The sequence below is a fragment of the Dipodomys merriami genome, unplaced genomic scaffold (genome assembly GCF_024711535.1).
Source record: "Dipodomys merriami isolate MVZ:Mamm:240054 unplaced genomic scaffold, mDipMer1.0.p SCAF_167, whole genome shotgun sequence".
NCBI lineage: Eukaryota > Metazoa > Chordata > Mammalia > Rodentia > Heteromyidae > Dipodomys > Dipodomys merriami.
This window is the reverse complement of record NW_027203015.1, coordinates 1945001-1953701: the sequence shown is the minus strand read 5'-3', so window position 1 is coordinate 1953701 and position 8701 is coordinate 1945001. Positions and strand designations below refer to the sequence as shown.

Sequence of the window (8701 nt, the reverse complement as noted above, 5' to 3'; positions counted from 1 at the left end):
TGCCCTTTCAGGCGACCAGCTGGTGACCGCCCAAGAATGAAGCCCTGCAGCAAGATTATGTAACCTTTTGCCCTTTCTTATGGAGATTTTTGCTATAAAAGTCTGTTATTCTCTGCATTAAATCGCAGTCAGCATCCACTCCTCTTGTGTGTGAGTTGTCTGTTTGCCATTTCCCCACCTATTCCAGTTCCTCCCCTAGGTGTCCTCTGTCGTCCCGACAGAACCCCATCCGCGGCAAAGGATTGCACAGAGACCAGAGTTGAATCCCCAGAGTTGAAAAAAAAAGAAAAACATTGGAAAAAGCTATTTATTATTCTAAGTGTCCTCAATTTCAGACACTGGTAATGTTGAGTTATTGTTTGACATTAACCAATGAAGTGTGAAATTTAAGAAAATGAAAGATAGTTCCTTGGGTGGAGTGGAAAATATTTCGGCAGTTATAGGAAATGAAACACAATTAGGAGTTAAATTGAGGATACATTCAAGAGCAGTAGCCGTGGCTTCAGAGATGGGACAGAGCTAAATATGTTAGACATATGTTAAAAAGGAGAACATGGGGCTTGGAATGTAGTTTAGTGGTACAGTGCTTGCCTAGCATGCATGTAGCCCTGGGTTCAATTACTCAGTACCACATAAACAGAAAAAGCCAGAAGTTGCCCTGTGGCTCAGGTCAAAGGGTGCAAGACTTGTGCAAAAAAGAAGCTCAGTGACACTGTGCAGGCCCTGAGTTCATGCTCCAGGACTGCCAAAAAATAAAAAGAGAGAACATGTCAATAATGAATGAGGGAGGGATCCAGAAACCAAATTCCTCACTGAATATTTTCTCTATTTCAATATCATTCCAGAGAGAAAAATTAGGCATAAAGATGGTCCAGAAAGAACATACCTCATGAAGTAATACAAGATTTAAAAAAAAAAATATGGAACGCTTCACATATTTGCATGTCATCCTTGTGCAGGGACCATGCTAATCTCTGTACTGTTCCAATTTTAGTATATGTGCTGCCAAAGCGAGCACTACAAAAAAATTTTTTTTTACTGCAACTGGCCTGTAGAGAGAATCCATCAGACTTAATTGTGACTTGCAATAGCACAAGAGCTCATTGTAATAGCACAAGTGCTATCTGGATATTATGTATGGGTCCTGAGCATTGATAAGAGCCTAGGTGCTATTCCTATTTTTTTCCTCAAGAATATTACTCTATTACTTAAACCACAGCCCCATTTCTGACTTTTCTGGTGAGGAAATGGAGATAAGAGTCTCATGGACTTTTCCTGGCTCACCTGGCATAACATTGGGATAACATTGGGATAACACCTGGGATAATATTAATAATGTTATCCCAAAATCTCAGCATTCTGAAGAGCTAGACTTATAGTTATGAGCCATTAGTACACAGAGAAATATTTCTTTTTCAGTGGAATGAATTAAGAATACAGATTCTTAAGGAAAATTCACCCTCAGTACTAAGTAAATCATCAAGAACAGTTCACGTGGATACACACACACACACACACACACACAAGCACACAAGCAGACACACAAACCCACATAAACGTCTCAGGAATCTGTATCTCTTTCCCCTAAAGAGTAGTATGGTCTAATGGGCAAACTGTGGTGTCACAGTCATGTAATCCCAGATATCAAGAGGTAGAGGTATAGGAGTATGGGGTACTGAGGATGACTTGGGTGAAGTTAGCACAAGATCCTATATTAAAAGCAAACTGAAAAAGAAAGAAAAAGAGTTGGGTGCATGTAGGCACAAGTGGCAATTTATGTGCCTAGTAAGTTTAAGGCCCTCAGTTTAATCCTCACTTCCATGAAAAAGACAAAAAGAATAAAATCTCAGTCCATTTTGTCATTGTTTAAAATCAATTAAGCTGTATACTTCATGAAGAATATAAGGTCTATTTCAAGCCTAATAGTAGTAGCTGGATAGTCTATATAGCATGGTAGCACATGGGACAAGGCCCTGTAGGTGCATCATATCACAGAGGATCTCAGCATCATGGTATGTGCTAGAATGACAGGGAGTAAGGGGCATAGGTTGCTTTTAACAACTCATAACAGTGATAACGTTAGTCCCTTGAGAGTTGATGAGATAATATTTATCCATTTATGACTGAAACATCTTTTAAAGGTTCTACTTCCTGACACTGCTACATTGAATAGTTAAACTTCAGTATGAGCTTTGATGGTGACAGACCACTAACAGGCTTCTGACAGAGGCAGGTGAGACCATTGGAAGCCAAGGACGTTAATACAACTAGGCACCTTGGACAACTGCTTCGATCTCATTGATTCTGATATTTCCTGTATTTGGCGCCATCTCATAGTCAAGATCCATCAAGTCCATGTCTGTTCCATGTGCCAGTTTCAGTTATGCTGAGTGTTATATAAACCACTAGACAATAGGGAGAAATAGGATGGAGATAGGCACAAAAATGTAAGTTTGGCATTCTTCTTGGCCCTTAAATAACATTAAAAGATTTATGTAGGTAAGTCACGAGAAAGCTCTATGTCATTATAAAATACATATAGCCATATAATAACTACTCTATCACCCTGAAAGATACCTTGTAGAACAGCTTGTTTACACATAACACAGACACTCCTATGAACACAAAAGATGGAAAAAAACAAACAAGTTCCGGTTTACAAAAGTAATTGTCAACCTCAGAGTCAAAGCAGACACCCTGAAAACAGTACTGGAAAGAATAGGAGAAACACTAGGTCTCCTTGGCACAGGTCAAAATTTCCTTAATAGAGACCCAGAAACACAACAAATCATAGAAAGGTTGCACAAATGGGATTTCATGAAACTGCAGAGCTTGTGCATGGCAAAGGACATAACTTGCAAAATCCATAGAAAGCCCACCGATTAGGAGAAGATTAGCAATACAACAGACAAGGACCTCATATCTAAAATGTGCTTGGAACTCACAAAAATAAATCCTCCAACAACAAATCCTCAAAAAAACAACTGCACAATAAATAAGTGGGCTAAAGACTTAAAGAGAAACTTCTCTGAAGAGGAAAGAAGATGGCCAATAGACACATGAAGAAATGCTCAACATTTCTAGCTATAAAAGAAAAGCAAATCACCAAAATTACTCAAGCTGATTTAAAATTTGGCAAAGGAGCAGGGTATAAAAATAACCATCAAAAATTAATGGCTTTTCTGTATGCCAATAATGAGAAAAGCGTGGTTGAAATCAGGAAAGCAACTACATTCATAACAGCACCCCCAAAAAATATCTAGGAATTAATTTAACCAAAGAAGGGCAGGACCTCTATAATGAAAACTTTAAAAACCTGAAAAGGGAAATCAAAACAGAACTTACAAAGTGGTAAAACCCCCCATGTTCCTGGATTGGAAAGATCAACATCGTGAAAATGGCAATACTTTCCAAGGCTTTCTACCAATTTAATGCAATACCTATAAATATTCCAACCCCTTTCTTCAACGAATTAAAGAGGCTATCCAAAAATTCATATAGAACAATAAAAAACCCAGAATAGAAAAAAATATCCTTATCATAAAGAACAGTGATGAAGGAATATCAATATCAAATTTCAAACTCTACTACAAAGCCATCGTAATTAAAACAGCTTGGTACTGGCACAAGAACGGACATCAGGAACAATGGAATAGAGTTGAAAAGGCAGAAATGAACGTACAGACATATAGCTACCTAATCTTCGATAAGGGAGCTAAAAAAATAGAATGGAAGCAAGCCTCTTAAGTAAATTGTGCTGGCAAAATTGGTTAATCACTTGTAGAAAATTAAGCTAGATCCTTATATATCAATCTGCACCAGAATCAACTCCAAATGGATCAAAGCCATCTGAGTCAAAGCAGACACTCTGATGGAATAGGATGGAATAGGAGAAACCCTAGGTCTCCTTGGCACAGGCCGAATTTTTTTTTAATGGAGACCCAGAAACACAACAAATCAAAGAAAGGTTGGACAAATGGGATTGCATGAAATTGCAGAGCTTCTACATGGCAAAGGACATAGTTAACAAGATCAATAGAAAGCCTATGGATTGGGAAAAGATCTTCACTAGCCATTAAACAGACAAGGGTCTCATATCTAAAATATACCTGTAACTCAAAAAATTAAATCTCCCAACAACCAATCCTCAAAGAAACCACTTCTCCATAAATAAGTGGGCTAAAGACTCAAAAAGAAACTTCTCTGAAGAGAAAAGAAGGATGGCCAATAGACACATGAAGAAATGCTCAACCTCCCTAGCCATAAAAGAAATGCAAATAAAAAGAACAGAAATACCATCTCACCACAGTTAGAATGGCTATAATCAAGAACTCTAATAACAACAGATGCTGGAGGGGATGTGGATAGAAGGAAAACTTACTGTATTGTTGTGGGAGTGTAAACGTGTTCAACCACTTTGGAAAGATTATGGAGGTTCTCAGAAGACTCCACATAGAGCTGCCCTATGACCCAGAACTACCACTTTTGGGCATTTACCCAAATGTTCACAAACAAGATCATACTAATGCTACCAGCAAGACTATGTTTATTGCAGAATTATTTACCATAACTATGATACGGAACCAACCCAGATACCCTTCAGTTGATGAATGGATCAAGGAAACGTGGTATATATACACAATTCCATGCCTCCATAGAATTTCTTTGTCCCATTTGTTAGGAAATGGAAAGACTTGGAACAAATTATATTAAGTGAAATAAGCCATACCCAAAGAAACATAGATCCCATGGTTTCTCTTATTTGCAATAACTAGTATATGTCTGAGAAAAGCAGAAATTTTTAGACAAGTTGATGTTAGGCGAAATGAACCCCAAGATATTTTTTTTCTTTCTTGTGATAGTTTCCAACATATTTATAAATTGATTTCTTTGTTGCTTTGTATGTATCTCCCCCATGGTATAACTCCTGTTTTCACTGCATTTGATTCTGGTATCCTGCATCTTGTATATACATTTTTCTAATTTGGAGAGGGTAAGGGAAAACACAAAATGCTTAAATAGGGATACAGGTTGACCCATTGTAAAAATGCAATGTACAAGACCCTACGTTGAAAACAAACATTAGAACTTCGGAGGTGGGGAGAATACTCGTGGAGGTGGGAGAGAAGGAATGGTAGTGGAAAAACAAAGGAGGAGGCAACAATGCTTGATAGGAAATATACTTGATAGGAAATTACCTTACTCATTTAATTGTAACCCCTCTGCACAGTATTTTTTTTATAATAAAAGACATACAAAAATTAATTCAATGTATGATTATGGGCCAGTACTAGGATTTGAATTTATGGGCCTTCCACTTACTTTCACACTTCAAACTGGGATCTCTATTTGTCTTTATTTATTTAGTTTTTAAAATCAGGAATGCTTCACAAATATTCAAGTCATCCTTGCACAAGGGCCATGCTAATCTCTGTATCGTTCCAATTTTTGTATATGTGCTGCCAAAGTGAGCAATCTTTAATTTTTTGTTAATCTTTTTTTCAAGGATAAATCTAATAACACTGTCCCCTAATTTTGTATAAAATAAGTTTTAGACATATATTTAATATGTAATATATTTGTGAGATATATACATACTATTTATCTGCAGGAGTTGGGCACACTGCAACAATTGAAGGCACTGATTTAATTTCACTGCTGTCATTCTATTTTAAGACTTTTTAAAATCAAAACATAGATGACCATGATATCATCGAATGTCCTGTCCAATATAGATTTGTGTGTATCAGGCAGGCTGTACCTCATGTCACACAAGAGTGCAAGAATAATAGGGTTTAGCTCATTACATAGTGGCTTATCAGGACATAGGAAATATCCCTCAATTTGGTTGAGCTGATCTCCATTGTTTGTTCTATACTATGCCTCTGCTTTGGCTCTGCAGTTTACCATTTCAAGATGATATTTTGTTCTTTTGGAGACAGATGAATGGAGAAATGTACGTGGCCTCCATGACAATTACCTGTATCTGGTTAAAATTCATACTTTCAAATGGGATATTTGTCATCCCTGTAGAATATAAATGAGGACTCCCAAGCACCAGCTATCTACTTTGCAGCCATTGTAATTTTCATGGAAGCACTATTTTATAGGGACAAAATTATGGTACCAAATACGTCCTTCAGCAACTACCCTTGGGAAATCCTTATGCTCATGCCAAAATCATTGAACTTCACATTGCCTTTGTCATCCAACACGATGTTATTGGATTTAATGTTTCAGTCATTTTCAGTTTCATTAAAGTAATGCACAGTCCTCACAATCTGTTTGAATAAACTCCTGACTTCATTCTTGAATAGGCGGTATGATTTTCACATTTGTCTAAGGAGGTCTCTGGATGGCCAGTTCCACTACCAAGTATTTGTGCTCATACATTTCCCTCACCTGATATGACCTGACCATGTGTGGGTGATGGAAAATCTTAATAATGTCCATCTCATTTAAACATTTTTTTGTGGGTCCTGGGGCTTGATCTCTGGGCCTGGGCACTGTCACTGAACTCTTCAGGTTATGTCTACTGCTCTACCACTTGAGCTACAGCACCACTTCCAACTCTTTCTGTTTATGTGGTGCTGAGGAATCGAACCCAGGGCCTCATTTATGTAAGGCAAACATCTACCACTGAGCCACCTTCCCTGCCTGTCCATCTTATTTTTGATTTAACAATTGTTGAAATCTCATCTTCAGGATTATTTTCACTACAACCTTATTGACTACGAGGTGGTGCTAGGCCAAATTTACATATCCATAGCTTCCATAGTCAATGATTTCCTCCTTCATGGTATATTGTTCAGGGAAAATCTCCTCCTGCCATAGCTAATGATCACCTTCAAACTGTCTTGTTCAGTGAAAATCTCCTTCTCTGAAGAGCTTGAGGATAATTCATTATGTTCTTCCATCTTTCTGCGAAGATGCCAAGGAGTAAATCTACCTAAACTTAGCTAAGAAAATAAAAACCCCAGAGCAATAACCTAAAGGAAACTGTCAATGTAGCACTCAGTCCAGCAGGTCACTAGGAACTCTCAGCAATGTAATGGACTACAGAGACCACTCACAATGGTTGCAATGGACCAATCACAGCTTGGAATGAACCCACTGGATCTTCTTGTCTTGTGCCTGGAGGACTGTTGCCAAGGTTTCCACAGGGATGTGAGGTGCAGAGAGTGATGCCACTGGTGCTGCCATGGCAGAGTTGCAGGAACTTCAAGTCTATCAGAAAGTGCATTCTGTCCTTGTTGGCTTCAAGGTCCTAGGGTTGCTCCCAAATATTTTGTCCTTGAGTAGTATCCATGTCCTTATATCTGCTCCTGCCAGAACAGTGGGCATGTGCAGGAGCATACATCAACCAGTGGCTTCTATTCACTATATGTGCAAGTCTTGGAACTTGCTCCAACAATCTAAAAACAAAGTGGAATCCTATGTATTCCTAGATGCAGGGGACACATAACGAAGAGTTCAATTGGAAACTTTTCTTGACAATAAAGAGAAAATTCAAAGAAGTTGTTAAAGTATAAGAGGTGTCCCTCTTTGTTGAATTAGAACCTTCTTGCACAACTGCTTAAAATAATATTAAAGTCCTTATTTGTTATGGACTTGATTTAGTGTTTTGGTATCATATAATAAATAATTTTTGATCTTTAAAAAGTTGTAATATCGGGGCTGGGAAGGTGGCTCAGTGGTAGAGTGCTTGCCTTGGCATGCATGAGGCCCTGGGTTCGATTCCTCAGCACCACATAAGCAGAAAAAAGCCGGAAGTGGTGCTATGGCTCAAGTGGTAGAGCGTTAGCCTTGAGCTGAAGAGCTGAGGGACAGCGCCCAGGCCCAGAGTTCAGGCCCCACGACAACCAAAAAAAAAAAAAAAAAAAAAAAAAAAAAAAAAAAAAAAAGTTGTAATATCAGTATGAACTTTGGTGTGTTTTTAATGGAATCCAAGATGAGGCCCATAGCTCTTGAGTAGATCTAAAACAATATCACATTCAACAATAGCATGTGGTTGAAAGTAGGCAAGTAGTACCAGCCTACTGTAAAGTGACTATTGCCAGGATGAATCTTCTGTAGAAATACTTTTTTTTTTTTCCTTTTCAGTATTTACTAATAAAATACATCCATGTATTAATGGCAAGAAATTACTACTTTAATATAAATTATGTTCTCTATTCAGCTCAGTGAATTTTGACAACTATTTAATTATGTAATACTAAGAGTCCCCTTATAAAGTCAAAAAAATGGGCACTTTTGTCATTTACATTAAAATGCAAAGAAAATAAGTCCCAGTAAATTTTATACTTAGGTGGATAATGGAAAACAGCTGTTTTCTCACTCAGAAATTAAATCCAATAGGGTACTTCATGGCATCCATAATCTGAAAAGCTGCTCTAACTTTTGGCTTTTAAAGAACTCATCAGTTAACTCAAGATATTCAATGTATTTTTCTTTAAATGTAGAATGACTAATTTCAAAAGGATAGTGGTATTGCTTCAGAATCATCTGATACTGTAGCAAAATGCCCTATGCCATACATCTCCATGAAGTGGGTTATTAACATCTATAGGAGTGAGAAAAAATAGAGCATCATCATTTCTCATAATAGTTTCCTGTGAGATAGTTTACTTCAGAATCCTTGAAATCCATAAGGCAATGTGTTGATAAGTTCAAAGTGAAGAACAAGGGCTGGAGTAGGGAA

The 8701-nt window shown here is 37.6% G+C and overlaps 2 non-coding genes across 2 annotated transcripts; both read right to left on the bottom strand.

The window, feature by feature from the left end:
* Window positions 1–914: 914 nt before the first annotated feature.
* On the bottom strand, window positions 915–1018 carry LOC138828903 (U6 spliceosomal RNA). The gene has a single exon (XR_011372413.1). It is a non-coding gene; the product is annotated as a U6 spliceosomal RNA (small nuclear RNA).
* Window positions 1019–5371: 4353 nt separating this feature from the next.
* LOC138828908 (U6 spliceosomal RNA) lies at window positions 5372–5475 on the bottom strand. Its single transcript, XR_011372415.1, has one exon. It is a non-coding gene; the product is annotated as a U6 spliceosomal RNA (small nuclear RNA).
* Between the last annotated feature and the right edge of the window lie 3226 nt (window positions 5476–8701).